Here is a 17,344-nt window from a genome sequence, read left to right as displayed (position 1 = left end):
TCTTAGGGTTACCATCACAAAATACCACAAAATGGGTGACTTAAACAACAGAAAATTATTGTTTCACAGTTCTGAAGGCCAGAAATCTTAGATCAAAGTGTTGGCAGAGGTGGTTCCTTCTGAGGACTGTGAAGAAGAGTGTGTTCCATCTCTCTCCCAGCTTCCTGTGGATTGCTGGCAATCTTTGTTATTCCTTCACTTGTAGACACATCACCCCATTTTCTTCTGTGCCATACATGGCATTCTGTGTGTGTGTGTGTGTGTGTGTGTGTGTGTGTGTGTGTTTGCATTATGCTTCTGTCAAATTTCCCCTTTTTTGCAAGGATGTTGATCATATTGGATTCTACTCCAGTATGACTTCATCATCTTAACTAACTACATATGCAATGACTCTATTTCCAAATAAGCATATATTCTGAGGTTCTCTGGGTTAGGACTTCAACATATAAATTTGGTGGGAAAGTGGGCCACAGCTTAAGGCATAACACTCAGATTTCCTGCCACACAATCATCCCTCAGAGAACTTCTACAAGGTACTCACTGCAGATGTGAGAAACTTAAAGAATTTCTTTCAGCACTCTTGCTCTGTCCCCATCTTTTAGCTAGCCATTGCCTTTTCATTAAAGGATTCCCCTGTAACTATTAGGGTGATATTTCTTTTATCTCTCTTACCCTCCTCCAGCATTCTATAGGCAGATGCTTTGCACTTAAAAAAGCTGTCTGCTTTTGGTTTCGGGAATAGTCATGACCCTTGGAGTGATATCTTGCCCTGTGGCTGCCCATCGTAGAAGATAGGACCTTCCATTTGTTCACAATCTTGTCTGCCACTGCATTAGGGGAACTATCTCTCATATACCTTCAGGACTCAGCATCCCATTCTCAGCCACAAGAAGAAAGCCTGAGAATGAGCATGGATAGTTGCAGACTTGCTTTGCAACTGGGGTTCACTTCGGATTTGAATCATTCATGTCCATGCATGGACGTTAAAAGTTCATTACAACTCGGCTTATTTCTCCTTATCCTGTATATGGCAGGTTCCTCAACATTTTGACATTCTACCAGGAATAAGATCAGCCATGGATCTCTTTTCTCCTGCTACACTCTGGAATTTAATTCACTTAGGTTTATTATTATTATTATTTTAACCTTCAGCTTTCTGATTTTTGTAACCTTGGTTTTTTGTTCATATATCTTATTTTGAGGGTGGTAGCAACATTCTGTTGTGATTTTCTATATCCCAATCAATCAGTAATGGAGTTCCATCATCATGTCCTTCTTGAAAAGCCTCACGGAAAATGTGAGGCTGCTGCATTAAACAACTTCAGTAGATGCCACAGTCTGTACTATAGTTTGGAACTGTACAGTTCTGAAAATAGGTGGCTGTACATAATATACTTTCAATATTCATGGCATTCATTCAAGGAAGCCTGGATCATTTTCGTGTGGTACCTATGAGGTGAGAGAGAATTGAAGAAATGTATTTCAGTGATTAATGGCTTGGGTATTCTTACTGGGAAATTTTCTCCTCTGAGTGAAAAAACAACAAAAAAATACTTAAACCTGATGGGCTCTGGTGTGTTTTCTTGGGAGAATTTGACATGTTATAATATCGGATGATGGGAAGTCTGCCACCCAACGCTTAACTTCTGAAGTGAGCAACACATCCCTGATAACCAAGGCAATTATGGTTGTCAACAATTTTACCTCATCTTCTACAGATAAAAAAAGGAAAAAAGAAAAGAAAAGATTAGTTTCTTCACAATCATCAGTTTTCCTCATATAGAGAGAGATAAAGTTCAATACTCGTAAGTTTTCTGTTAAAATTCCTTTAAGCAATAAAGTTGCTTACCTGACAGGTATATCAGATGGGAGATTAGAGACATGAAAAAGAAAAATCTGGAATTTTATACTTCTATACGTTTCAGTATCTTAGGATACAAACATTTACCTTCTTAAATTGGATCATGATATATTATTTGCAGTGCCAAAGAATTTTTGGGTGTGGTTTTTTGTTGCTGTTTTTTTGTTTTTTTGGTTTGTTTTGTTTTAGAGAGAGGGCATGCCAGCAGGGGAGAGGGGCAGAGGGAGAGAGAGAGAACCTTAAGCAGGCTCCATGGTCAGGGTGGATCCCGACATGGGGCTTGATACCACAACCCTGGGATCATGACCTGAGCCAAAATCAAGAGCCGGATTTTCAACTGACTGAGCCATTCAGTCACCCCTGCAGTGCCAAAGCTTGTGTAGGAATACCCTGGGACTAAAATAATATAGAAAACTGAACAAAAAATTATATAATTCTGTGTTTTCACTTCAGGATCCAATGAAAGCATTTTTTTGTATTGTTTTCTTTAAAGATTCCATTTTCCAAAAGTATATTATATTTTTATACATCATATTGATTTGATAATGGGAATACTATTTCAAGACTATGAAGTTATTATCATGGTACTATATGTTTTTAACCTTTATAAATAAGTACTCTGTCTTTTTTTTTATATCTATGACCTTTAAAAACAACTAAAATTCATACATTTATTTTGTTGTCTGGTTTCAAAAAGTGTATTAGAAAATTCAAAGTAATTAAAATGATATTATACAGCCTATCTACCATTTTACCTTTTCCACAATGTTATTGCTCCAAAGATTCTGCCATAATTATGCATTATAAATCTTCAGAAAAAATGAAGGAGGTGTATTAATAAATAGGTATATAGAAAAATAAATATTAACACCCTAAGATCTGATGAGAAAAGGATGGCCTAAAAGGTAACTATATTCTTTGTATATTTTATGTTACATATATCTAAAGAATGGTATACACATTTTAAAGACAAAAGTTAAATATATTTGTCCTTTTCAGCAGACCTACTAGGAAATCAAATGCAAGCTATGATCTGATGTCTGAAATATATAGGAAAAAAATAATTATAACTTCATATTTTTACATTTTTAAACTGGGATACACACACACACACACACACACACACACACACACACACACACACACTCTTAAGGACACAAAGATCTAATACCAGTTTCTACAGCCAATTAATTGAAACTAAAGATAAAGGACATGAGCTAGAGTGTTAACCCACTTAAACTGCATTAATTATTATGAAAATTTTCTCATTACCATTGTCTTTTTTTTTTTTTTGACACTTTTGGGCTTCAACTGAATGTACATGTCTGTATAATTCTAAAGATTCAAACTTTTGGTGCAGATGATTTGCTAATAATAGAGAAATAGGGACTATATATTATATAGAGCAATCAAACCACTTACAAATTATTTAAAACATAGTTTCCCTTTTTTTTAAATGGGATGTAGTTTAACACTTTTTCCTTTCTTTGCATATAGCTGAATTATATTTTCTTGTTTTCATATCTTAAAGAAAGATTAATTGATACATAACAAATTGCTCTCATATTGAATTTTGGCACTGACTTTAGATTATTACAAATGATTGGTAAATTTGTGGAAAATTATATTATACAGCACATCAATTAGCGTGTGAAACTCATTGTTCCATTTCATTCTGCAGAACACAGGCACTTTAGTTTTTTCTATTCTATCTTTACTTTTCAGCATAAATAAAATATATTATCTTTCAAATTGTCAAAGTAATAATGTAAATTACTATAAAACGTGCCGTAAACATTACTATGGGACATTCTGGTTCCAAATTGTTTTCCAGGAAATGTAGAAGTTTGGTGTTTGTTTTATAATGTGAATGTATAGTGTTAGTGTTGATTTTGAATTCACTGCCAAGAGTGAACCAAGGCTTTACTATTCTGAAGTATCATGAATGTATTATTTCTACCCATGAGGTTTGTGATTTTTATACATTGCAACATGCATTCTTTTCACTGTCCATAGAGAATAATCCTCAGATCGCTTGCATTTAAATTCTAAGTAATCTTTTAGTGCACTCAATTCAATTTGATATACTTTTCCCAAACACTTTTAAGTTTTGATTTTGCAGAGAACAAAATACAATAAAGAAAATTTGACTGGAATGAATCCTTTTTAAAACAATGTGTAGATCTCTCTCCATTCTCAAAGGAAAATATAATTATGCTCTCATTGAACTTTATCATGCTTACTGAAAGCCACTATTCCACTATACATATTCTAATAGGTCTTTCATTAAAAGTTTGCTTAATTGAAATTAGCATAATTGTATCAAAGCTTCTCTCTATCTACTTAGTTTCCTCCTTTTCTGAAGCCCAAAGGTCAGAATGATTTTAATTAATTTGTGATTATTGTCATCAGCTAGGAGCTGTAGAGTAACAGGTAAGAATACCAAAGGGCCATTGACTAATGAAATTGTAACTAATAAATTCCTTTTCCAAAGATGTCAAAATACTTCAAAACTATTGTAGATGAGGTGAAGTCTCTTATTTTCTTCCAGAAAATAAGTAAAATTTGTGCATTCCCTTTTATTATTCCCTTATCATTGTTCCCACATTCTCTTGCAAATATTCACCATTGTTTTCATCTTCAAGGTCACTTTTCTAATGTTGTGATATCCTATTTCAATACGACTCAAAGATTTTCCATATAATATCATCTCAGCAACCAATAATTCATTTACTTCTACAAATGGTTTTTCAGTCTTATTATATGCATGGAAACAGAAAACATCCTGAATATAATAATGTAATTTGATGATCATAAGAAAAGAATGATGAATACCTTTGATTCTATATGGCTAGAATTTTGAATTCCATCCTAAGTAATTCGTTATTCTATGTTGACATGTCTTCTTTCAAAACGGGAAATATTTTGTGATTTTCAATTTTAATTTTCCAACCTGCTAACACTAATGCAAAGTTTTAAAGACTTTTAAACACATAGCTGAGATCATTGTTTTTAACACACAGCTGAAATGATCAAAATTAGAGAAAACAAATTACACCGCAAATAGAGAGTCCATGGAAAGAAAACTCAGAATAAAGTAACAAGGAGTTAACATATCTCACTTAGGTCTTTCTTATGGTTTTAAATGTCGATATAATTCCACCTGAACATCTAATTGCTTAGTTTTCATCAACTTGTTAATCAAGCTTTAAAGTATTCTAACAACTGAATCAGGCCAAGCACACTGTTTGAAATTTTAGAGACAAAGATAATAAAGTCACTGCCTGTATGCTTACCATATCATTATACTGTCAGTTAAGCCTCACAAAAACCCTGTTAAGTGTGTGTATAATATTATGTATTAGTATGTTATGGTTGCTGCAACAAAGTAACACAAACCAGGTGGCCAGAGCAACAGGATTTTTTTTTTTTTTTTTTTGTCTCACCGTTCTGGAAGCTACAATTCTGTAATTAGGTTATCAGTGGGATTGGTTCCTGCTGAGGGCTATGAAGAAGACCATGTTCCATGTCTCTCCTGTAGCTTCTGGTAGTTTGTTGGGGTAATTGAGGAGATCTTTAGCTGTCTGTATATGTTAATGGCTTTATCCAAAAGAAAAGTAAACCTTGTAGTATCTTCATGACCACAGATAGTTTTACAGCTTGGAGAAGTGTCCACAGAAATGAGGACCCTAGATTCACTCCAAGGAGTAGGAACTATGGGTGCTATTTTCCTCAGTGATTGCATTTTAAAGGGATGACCCCAGGTCCTTGAGAAAAACAGTTCTGGATTGTAAAACTGGCAAGAAGTTTTTCAAAAGGTTTACATCTTTAAAGGACAAAGAATTTACAATTATAAGTTTTCTAACATTAAATGCTCTAAAGAAAGAGAGATCTTGACCTTAAGGTGTAAAGAAGCAATGCCTCAAGTTAAAACAAGCTGAATTTTAAGACTCTTTTGGTCCTTCTTTAGTATTATTAGCAACATAATCTCCCACCAAAGTAAGCTCCTAGGAGGATAGAATTTTCTCCGTCTTATACAAGAATTCTTCTAGAAAACGTAGCACAGCATCTGGCAAACAAACAAACAAGCAAACAAACACCAAAACACATTGTGGAAGTATGAATGGAATTGATAAACAACAATGCTTTCCTGGAATAAGCTTCCAGTTCATATTCACAAAAGAACAAATGAAGGTTTCTAGTTATTTAGAGTAAGAGAGCAGTTATGGTTCTTGGTTGGTTTGGATTTCTCTTATTTCAGTACGATTGACGTTCTACTATATCTCCAAGAAATCTCTTCTGCAATGATGGTTTCTTGCAACGGAAGACTTCACCACAGCCTCTTTATTTAAACAGAAGGATTGAAGTGTACTTTATAAGTTGCTCCTCTTTGTTATTTGCTGCAGACTGTCTTACACTAATTAGTTACCTGGTGACATTTTATTGTTCTTTTACATTTGGTGTCTGTTTGCCAAATATCATAACTAATATTTATAAATTAAATATTTTGTGTGCTTTATGATCATTATTTTGCTTATTTTGCATTCTTCTTGGTATGCAGTGAAGGAAAGAGTTAGTTTTCTTTTTCTTTTAGTTGTAAACTGAAAGTGGGAGAAAATAACATAGAGCCAAAACTTCCTGTATTGGGATCCAGATATACTCCCAAGTGGTCTTCTCTATCACCACTTTGTGTCCATGACTCATGGACTGCATCTCTATTCTTGCAAATTAAATATATAATTACCCCAAATTGTACTGTCTAGTTGATCAGTGTATTAGAGAAATCATTATTATTCCACCTGTGAGGTGATGAGAGATATATATATCATATATATTATTTATATATATTATATATATAATATATATATATATATATATATATTTTCAAACACCATGTTATTAAAAAAAAACCTCCAAGATAAATTAAGTTAGTTGTTTTTAGTTATTTTAGTTATTTTAAAATTTTTTTTTTTTTTCAACGTTTTTTTTAGATTTATTTTTGGGATAGAGAGAGACAGAGCATGAACGGGGGAGGGGCAGAGAGAGAGGGAGATACAGAATCGGAAACAGGCTCCAGGCTCTGAGCCATCAGCTCAGAGCCTGACGCGGGGCTCGAACTCATGGACCGCGAGATCGTGACCTGGCTGAAGTCGGACGCTTAACCGACTGCGCCACCCAGGCGCCCCTATTTTAGTTATTTTAATAGTTAATAAATCTGTGCCAGATTATTCAACCTGACTCCTTTCCCTCTTCAACCCATCCCTTTCCCCACCCAGGGACAGATAATGAGTGGCAGCTATTATCTGTCTAGGAAATAAATTTACAAGACAGGAAATAAGGATTTTATTTTCCTGATTGACAAGAGTGTCTAGTGCCTTTTTTTTTTTTTAACTGTGTTTTGCATATTTTTTTATTTCAATATTTGGTTAACATTTGGAGCTAAGTCTCACTATTGCTTTCTTTGTTGTGCTGTCAGACATATGGTTATAGCATATAGGATCAGGGGAGACGTATGTGAGGATAGGGAAAGCAAGGATTCCATTCTGGTAGAATAGCACTTATGGGCAAACCACAGATAAAGGAAAAAGAATATAGCTGCGTGCAATTCCAATCTCTGCTGCTCAACCAAGCAGACCGAAGGTAACCACTGGCTGTGAAAGTAGCCTCAAGCTATCTCACTTTGAGCCACCAAGAGGGAATCATCCTTTTGGAAAAAATAAAATAAATAAAAGAGGAAATGAGAGAAATTGTTTTGAGGGCTTGGAAAGGAGAAACAATAATAAAAGTATCAGTTGCTATATAAAAAGGAATTGTTACAATAAAAGTTACTTTTAAGGAGACTATAGCTGCTCATGATGCTTTTGAATCTGACTTTATTTTGTTAAATGAAAATACAAATATAAAATAAAAGTAAAAAATTCCAAAAATATCAAATATATTTTCTATATAACAATTTTGTAACACTAAATGAGATATTTTATGAAATAAAAAAGAGGTCTAATAAATACAACAGCTTCTCTCTTTTTCTGTTCCTTTCTGCATGAGTTCTAGCAAATCCTCTGCAATGCATTTTCATTTCTAATATTATTCATTACCTTTTCTGTGTTGGCTTTTCTAACCCTAAAAGGCAAATTTCCAATATACCTTGACACATTTTCACTTTCATTTAAGGGGGATAAATGCTCCAGCATGCACACTGATGGAAATTAATTTCATCTAAATGCTCTTAGGCTAGCTATCTGGAAATGTAAATACTCCTACTGCAAATTTTGTTGCCAAAGGTTTTTCATTACTAGCAAGAACCCTGACCAGATAGTGATAAAGCAGAAAAGTCCTAAAAGAAAAAAAATGTAATCTGTTTTCTTTATCAAATTATCCACGAATATCCGATGCATCATTCCATTAACAGGGAAATCTATCCACTTTCCACAAAGGTTTCCTCTGTAGTTTTGTACTAATGTCAAGCGATGGAAAGATGATCACATTTGATGCGTAAGATTAAGCCCCAGAATGAGGTCTATGAATGATGATGAGTATTGTACATCCAGCAGGGAATTCACAACTGCAGAGTTAAACTTGAAACATATTGCTAGTTACTTCTCAAAAATAGGCAAAATAAAAGCAACAGATTTTTAATATGTGAACTTTCATGAATAACTTCATGTGACCTATAACATCTATTTTCATTTCTAGTCTATATCATGACATTTAGCACTTATTTTCTTTTGGAATTTTTTTTCAATATGTAAAATTTATTGTCAAATTGGTTTCCATACAACACCCAGTGCTCATCCCAAAAGGTGCCCTCCTCAATACCCATCACCCACCCTCCCCTCCCTCCCACCCCCCATCAACCCTCAGTTTGTTCTCAGTTTTTAAGAGTCTCTTATGCTTTGGCTCTCTCCCACTCTAACCTCTTTTTTTTTTTTTTTCCTTCCCTTCCCCCATAGGTTTCTGTTAAGTTTCTCAGGATCCACATAAGAGTGAAAACATATGGTATCTGTCTTTCTCTGTATGACTTATTTCACTTAGCAACACACTCTCCAGTTCCATCCACGTTGCTACAAAGAGCCATATTTCATTCTTTCTCATTGCCACGTAGTACTCCATTGCATATATAAAACACAATTTCTTTATCCATTCGTCAGTTGATGGACATTTAGGCTCTTTCCATAATTTAGCTATTGTTGACAGTGCTGCTATAAACATTGGGGTACAAGTGCTCCTATGCATCAGTACTCCTGTATCCCTTGGGTAAATTCCTAGCAGTGCTATTGCTGGGTCATAGGGTAGGTCTATTTTTAATTTTTTGAGGAACCTCCACACTGGTTTCCAGAGCAGTTTCTTGGTGCAGTTGTGAATGGGATCAGTTTCTTTATTTGTCTTTCTGTTGCTTCATTGTTAGTGTATAAGAATGCAACTGATTTCTGTACATTGATTTTGTATCCTGCAACTTTACTGAATTCATGTATCAGTTCTAGCAAACTTTTGGTGGAGTCTTTCGGATTTTCCATGTATAGTATCATGTCATCTGCAAAAAGCGAAAGCTTGGCTTCATCTTTGCCAATTTTGATGCCTTTGATTTCCTTTTGTTGTCTGATTGCTAATGCTAGCACTTCCAACACTGTTAAACAACAGAGGTGAGAGTGAATATCCCTGTCGTGTTCCTGATCTCAGGGAAAAAGCTCTCATTTTTTCCCCATTGAGGATGATGTTAGCTGTGGCCTTTTCATAAATGGCTTTTATGATGTTTAAGTATGTTCCTTCTATCCAGACTATCTCAAGGGTTTTTATTAAGAAAGAGTGCTGGATTTTGTCAAAGGCCTTTTCTGCATCGATTGACAGGATCATATGGTTCTTCTCTTTTCTTTTATTAATGTGATGTATCACGTTGATTGATTTGCGAATGTTGAACCAGCCCTGCATCCCAGGAATGAATCCCACTTGATCATGGTGAATAATTCTTTTTATATGCCGTTGAATTCGATTTGCTAGTATCTTATTGAGAATTTTTGCATCCATATTCATCAGGGATATTGGCCTGTGGTTCTCTTTTTTTTACTGGGTCTCTGTCTGGTTTAGGAATCAAAGTAATACTGGCTTCATAGAATGAGTCTGGAAGTTTTCTTTCCCTTTCTATTTTTTGGAATAGCTTGAGAAGAATAGGTATTATCTCTGCTTTAAACGTTTGGTAGAACTCCTCTGGGAAGCCTTCTGGTCCTGGACTCTTATTTGTTGGGAGATTTTTTGATGACTGATTCAATTTCTTGGCTGGTTATGGGTCTGTTCAAGCTTTCTATTTCCTCCTGATTGGGTTTTGGAAGCGTGTGGGTGTTTAGGAAATTGTCCATTTCTTCCAGGTTGTCAAGTTTGTTGGCCTATAAGTTTTCATAGTATTCCCTGATAATTGTTTGTATCTCTGAGGGATTGGTTGTATTATTTCCACTTTCATTCATGATTTTATTTGGGTCATCTCCCTTTTCATTTTTAGAAGCCTTGCTAGAGGTTTATCAATTCTGTTTATTTTTTCAAAAAACCAACTCTTGGTTTCGTTGAATTGCTCTACAGTTTTTTTATTCTATATTGTTTATTTCTGCTCTGATCTTTATTATTTCTCTTCTTCTGCTGGGTTTAGGCTGCCTTTGCTGTTCTGCTTCTATTTGCTTTAGGTGTGCTCTTAGATTTTGTATTTGGGATTTTTCTTGTTTCTTGAGATAGGCCTGGATTGCAATGTATTTTCCTCTCAGGACTGCCTTCGCTGCATCCCAAAGCATTTGGATTGTTGTATTTTCTTTTTTGTTTGTTTCCATATATTTTCTAATTTCTTCTCTAATTGCCTGGTTGACCCATTCAATCTTTAGTAGGGTGTTCTTTAACCTCCATGCTTTTGGAAGTTTTCCAGACTTTTCCCTGGGGTTGATTTCAAGCTTCATAGCATTGTGGTCTGAAAGTATGCATGGTATGATCTCAATTATTATATACTTATGAAGGGCTGTTTTGTGACCCAATATGTGCTCTATCTTGGAGAATGTTTCATGTGCACTCAAGAAGAAAGTATATTCTGTTTGCTTTGGGGTGCAGAGTTCTAAATATATCTGTCAAGTCCATCTGATCCAATGTATCATTCAGGGCCCTTGTTTCTTTATTGACCATGTGTCTAGATGATCTATCCATTTCTGTAAGTGGAGTGTTAAAGTCCCCTGCAATTACCACAATCTTATCAGTAAGGTTGCTTATGTTTGTGAGTAATTGTTTTATATATTTCGAGGCTCCTGTATTCAACACATAGACATTTATAATTGTTAGCTCTTCCTGTTGGATAGACCCTGTGATTATTATATAATGCCCTTCTTTATCTCTTGTTATAGCCTTTAAAGTCTAGTTTGTCTGATATAAGTATGGCTACTCCAGCTTTCTTTTGACTTTCAGTGGCATGATAATTAGTTCTCCATCCCCTCACTCTCAATTTGAAGGTGTCCTCAGGTCTAAAATGAGTCTCTTGTAGACAGCAAATAGATGGGTCTTGTTTTTTTATCCATTCTGATACCCTATGTCTTTTGGTTGGCACATGTAGTCCATTTACATTCAGTGTTATTATAGAGAGATATGGGTTTAGAGTCATTGTGATGTCCATAGGTTTCACGCTTGTAGGGATGTCTCTGGTACTTTGTCTCACAGGATCCCCCTTAGGATCTCTTGTAGGGCTGGTTTAGTGGTGACGAATTCCTTCAGTTTTTGTTTGTTTGGGAAGACCTTTATCTCTCCTTCTATTCTAAATGACAGATTTGCTGGATAGAGGATTCTCGGCTGCATATTGTTTCTGTTCATCACATTGAAGATTTCTTGCCATTCCTTTCTGGCCTGCCAAGTTTCAGTAGAGAGATCCGTCACGAGTCTTATAGGTCTCCCTTTATATGTTAGAGCACGTTTATCTCTAGCTGCTTTCAGAATTTTCTCTTTATCCTTGTATTTTGCCAGTTTCACTATGATATGTCCTGCAGAAGATCGATTCAAGTTATGTCTGAAGGGAGTTCTCTGTGCCTCTTGGATTTCAATGCCTTTTTCCTTCCCCAGATCCGGGAAGTTCTCAGCTATTATTTCTTCAAGTACACCTTCAGCACCTTTCCCTCTCTCTTCCTCCTCTGGAAAACCAGTTATGCGTATATTATTTCTCTTTAGTGAATCACTTAGTTCTCTAATTATCCGTTCATATTGCTGAATTTTTTTTGTCTCTTTTTCTCAGCTTCTTTTTTTTCCATAATTTTATCTTCTAGTTCACCTAATCTCTCCTCTGCCTCTTCAATCTGAGCCGTGGTTGTCTCCATTTTATTTTGCAGCTCATTGATAGCATTTTTTAGCTCCTCCTGGCTATTCCTTAGTCCCTTGATCTTTGTAGCAATAGATTCTCTGCTGTCCTTTATACTGTTTTCAAGCCCAGCGATTAATTTTATGACTATTATTCTAAATTCACTTTCTGTTATATTGTTTAAATCATTTTTGATCAGTTCATTAGCTGTTGTTATTTCCTGGAGGTTTTTTTGAGGGGAATTCTTCTGCTTCGTCATTTTGGATAGTCCCTGGAGTGGTGTGGAATTGGGGGGCACTTCCCCTGTGCTGTCTTGAATAACTTGTGTTGGTGGGCAGGGCCGCAGTCAGACCTGATGTCTGCCCCCAGCCCACCGCTGGGGCCACAGTCAGACTGGTTTGTACCTTCTCTTCCCCTCTCCTAGGGGTGGGATTCACTGTGGGGTGGTGTGGCCCGTCTGGGCTACTTGCACACTGCCAGGTTTGTGGTGCTGGGGATCTGGCGTATTAGCTGGGGTGGATTGGCAAGGTGCACAGGGGCGGGAGGGGTAGGCTCAGTTTACTTTTCCTTTGGAGATCCGCTTCAGGAGCGGCTCTGCGGCACTGGGAGGAAGTCAGACCCACCGGAGGGATGATCCTCAGAAGCACAGTGTTGGGTGTTTGCCTGGTGCAAGCAAGTTTCCTGGCAGGAACTGGTTCCCTTTGGGATTTTGGCTGGGGTATGGACGAGGGAGATGGTGCTGGCTAGCGCCTTTGTTCCCCGCCAAGCTGAGCTCTGTCATCCAGGGCTCAACAACTCTCCCTTCCGTTGTCCTCCAGCCCTCCCTTTCTCCGAGCAGAGCTGTTAGCTTATAACCTTCCAGATGTCAAGTCCCGCTTGCTGTCCAAACACACTCAGTCTGGCCCCTCCGCTTTTGCAAGCCAGACTCGGTGGCTCTGCTTGGCCGCAGGTCGCCCCTCTGCCCCGGCTCCCTCCTGCCAGTCCGTGGAGCGCGCACTGCCTCTCTGCCCTTCCTACCCTCTTCTGTGGACCTCTCATCTGCGCTTCACTCCAGAAACTCCATTCTGCTAGTCTTCTGGCTGTTTTCTGGGTTATTTAAGCAGGTGTGGTGGAATCTAAGTGATCATCAGGGGCGCGGTGAGCCCAGCGTCCTCCTACACCGCCATCTTCCCAGAATCTTTGTTCTCAGTTTTTAAGAGTCTCTTATGCTTTGGCTCTCTCCCACTCTAACCTCTTTTTTTTTTGTAATTTTTTAAATGTTTATTTAATTTGACAGAGAGAGAGAGAGAGAGAGAGAGAGCACACTCAAGTGAGGAAGGGAACAGACAGAGAGAGAGGGAGACACAGAATCCAAAACAGGCTCCAGGCTCCTAGCTGTCAGCACAGAGCCTGATGCGGGGCTTGGACTCTGAGTTCCTAGATTGTGACCTGAGCCAAAGTCAGATGTTTAACTGACTGAGCCATCCGCACCCCAAGAACTTATTTTTTGAATCTATTTTGTTGAGATATGAGTTACATAGATAAGAAAAACCAGTTTCCCTGTGTAGTTTGATGAGTTTTGGCAAGTGTATAAACTTATGTAGCCACCACTTTTATCATTTTATAAAACATATCCATAAATCCAAAAAGTTCCATTATGTCTCAGTAGAGTCAATCCTACTACCACTAGCACAGGCAACCACCAATCTGTGTTCTGCCTTCACAGACTTGTTTTCCCCTTTTCAGCATCTCATATATACAGAAACATACTACATGAGTTCTTTCACTTTTGTCTTTGTGCACACAATAACAACTCTGTGAATGAATAATGTGCTTATTTTTATTGCTGACTCAGATTTCATCATATTAATATACCACAATGTGCTCATCCATTTACTTGTTGGTGGACATTTGTGCCCTTTTCAGTTTGGGGTAAATATAAATAAAATTGCTATGAACATTTATGTAAAGGCTCTAGACATACATGTAGGTTTTCATTTTCCTTGGGTAAATGCTTAGAATCAGTGGGACATATAGCAGATGTTACTTTAACTTAATATGTTATAAAGTTATTTTCCAAAAATAAAACTAGCTGCACTACTGGGTCGCTCAATCAGTTGAACAGCCAACTCTTGATTTCAGCTCAGGTCATGGTCTCGAAGTTTGTGGGTTCGAGTCCCATGTTGAACTCCATGCTGATGGCTTGGAGCCTGTTTGGGATTCTCTCTCTCCCTCTCTCTCTGGCTCTCTCTCCCTTTCAAAATTGCAAAATTTCAGTAATACCTGTAAAAAAAAACCTTTTTCTTTCAAATCAGTTTGGAACAATTTGTTGACCTGATACATAACCACCCTTGAATATGTTAGTGTCTATTTCCTTAAAACACAACAGGACCATCACAATAGGGACATTAACAGTTATCTATTAGTGACATTTATATTTCTCTGGTTCCATTCATGTTTTCCCCACTACCCTAAAATGCTTTTATAGTAAAATAATTCAGTGAAGAATCATCGCTTCACTCAGTTGACATAAATCCTTAATCTACTTCCATCCAGACATGTTTCTGTCTTTCCTTGACTTTCATGATCTTGGTGTATTTTGAAGATTATATGTTGTTGACTTACAGTGTGTCACTTTTAAATGCTTCTTCATTATTAGATTCAGGTTTTTTTGTGAAACTTCAAATCAGAGAAGTAATAGTACATTCTTTTCACTGTATCCTGTACCTTACCAGGATACAATTTGTCCCAAGGCAGATGGAATTCACTATGATCATTTGATTAAGGTATTGTCTGCCATGATTTTCCATTACATAGATATTCTTTTACATCCTATAAATAGTATGTATCTTGAAAGATAGGTATTTGAAAACATGTATATATTTCATGCCTCATTATACTTTAAATTGATTGATTTATATAAATATTGATTATTTCCTCTTTAATTCATTGGGTAATAATATAATACTAATCATATTTATTTTGAGGCTAAAATTTTCCCCATTTTTTTTTGTAAAGCCCTGCCTTTCAAGCATGCTTTTGTATGTTTCCAGTATACTCCAATCATTGTTTAAATGCATCTTTGCTTCTGACACAGCAATATATTCTGAACTCATCTTGTATTTCTTCATGCCAACCCTTGAATTACACAATTGTGTCAGGAGCTGTGATTCCTTATAGCATGTCATGGTATTTAGAAACTAACTTAACTGTCCATTGAGATTGCCTAGGAACAGAGACCCCCTCATAAAAATAGACATCTGTATCTGTTTTCTTTATGTGCAGCATACTAAAAAAATATGTGTGCCTTAAACTCACACATATTTAGTATCTCATAGTTTCATTGGTTCAGATGTCCAGGTATGGGATTAGCAGAGGCCTCTGCTCAGAGATTCACCAGGCTGAAATCAAGGTGCCATGGTGCTTCAATTCTCAGCTGAGGCTCAGGGACCCCTCTGAAACTCACTGATTGTTGGCAGAATTCATTTCCTTATAGTTGTATGATTGAGGTTTTTGGATCCAGGCTAGTTTTTAGCCAGAGACTACTCTTAGCTCCTAGAAATTGTAGTTCCTTACCATGTGGCCCCACAGACAATTCACAACATATCTGTTTGCTTTTTTTCTAGGCCAGCAAGAGCTCTTCTCTGTGACTCTTCACCTCTTTTAGCCACCTCTGATTAGTCCAGGCCCACCTAATATAATCTCTCTTTTGATTAACTAACTCAACTGATCAGTAATCTAATACCACGAGGTTATCCCATTGTATTTAAAGGGCCCACCACACTAAGGGAGAGAATATTATACATGGTGTGCACACTAGGGAATAGGAATCTTGGGGGTCATCTTAAAATTCTGCCTGTCACAGAAACTAATGGCCAGATCATAATTTCTTTTACATTTACATTTACATTACATTTTCTTTTTCATTTACATTCATTTTTCCATTCTTATTAAACTAACATTTTCTTTCAATTCTTGTGCATATTTATTATATCTGTTACTTTAAACTTTTTGTTGTGGAAAATTTCAAATATAGAGCAAAGTTGAAAGAATTTTATCATAAACACCCTTATATCTACCACTTACTCTTTTTTTTAATTTTTTTAAACTTTTTTTTAATGTTCATTTTTTGATAGAGACAGAGTGTGAGTCAGGGAGGGGCAGAGAGCGAGGGAGACTCAGAATCCAAACCAAGCTCCAGGCTCTGAACTGACACCACAGAGCCCAATGCGGTGCTCAAACCCATGGACCTTGAGATCATGACCTGAGTTGAAGTAGGACACTTAACCGACTGAGCCACCCAGGCACCCCACCACCACTTACCCTTGATACACTACATTAATGTATAAAATATACATCCTTCTATCTTTCTGTTTATTTATACAAAAATCCATCTTCATTTTCAATGCATCTCAAAGGAATTTTCAGATATCAGTGCACTCCACCCTAAAAACATTAGCAGGTATAGAGTTCAATATTTGTTTACAATAATTTCTTTTGAAGTAAAATCAACAAATAATGTTATTCATAAATGTTAAGTATGAATTCACTGAGTTTTGATGAATTCAAGCTCCTGTGGCACCCAGAAGGACAGTGAGGTGTATGGGGCCACAGTAATTATTATCTGTGGGGCATCTTCTGATAAACGAATGGAATCATCCTAAACTAGTATGTTATAAACTGTTCCAACTGTTCAATTTTGTGTAATTCTATGAAAGAAATACCTCTCTGGTTACTAAGACAATTCACACACCTTGTTACAGGTACATGGGGCCTCAAGACAACTATGCCACACGAGTCTTGGAGATTGTGGCGCTAGCAATTCAGTCTCTCATGAAGGTAGAGGGTAAAGCACACCCCAAAAATCGGGACCAGGATCAACCCGGATGAAGAATAGGGTCTGGGTCACCTTACTCACATCGTACTACTGGACCCATCATATCCAGAGATTTTTACAAAGGGATTCCAAAGTGTGATTCGAATGAGGTATGGCATCTGAGGCAGGGCCCTGCTTGCCCAATGTAAGGGTGGACTAGGAACCCAGATCACTATAAAAATATGAAACATTATTATCCCTAAGAAATTTCCTTTTAGAGCTTCACAGTGATTCCCTATGTTATCTTAGAGAAGCAATTATTGTTCTGATACTTTTTCATGACTTTTTTTATTTGTTCTTAATATAAACCAAATTATATGGT

Source organism: Puma concolor, chromosome D4 (assembly GCF_028749965.1).
Source record: "Puma concolor isolate L17-30 chromosome D4, mPumCon1.1.hap2, whole genome shotgun sequence".
Taxonomy (NCBI): domain Eukaryota; kingdom Metazoa; phylum Chordata; class Mammalia; order Carnivora; family Felidae; genus Puma; species Puma concolor.
Note: the sequence above shows the minus strand (reverse complement) of the source record.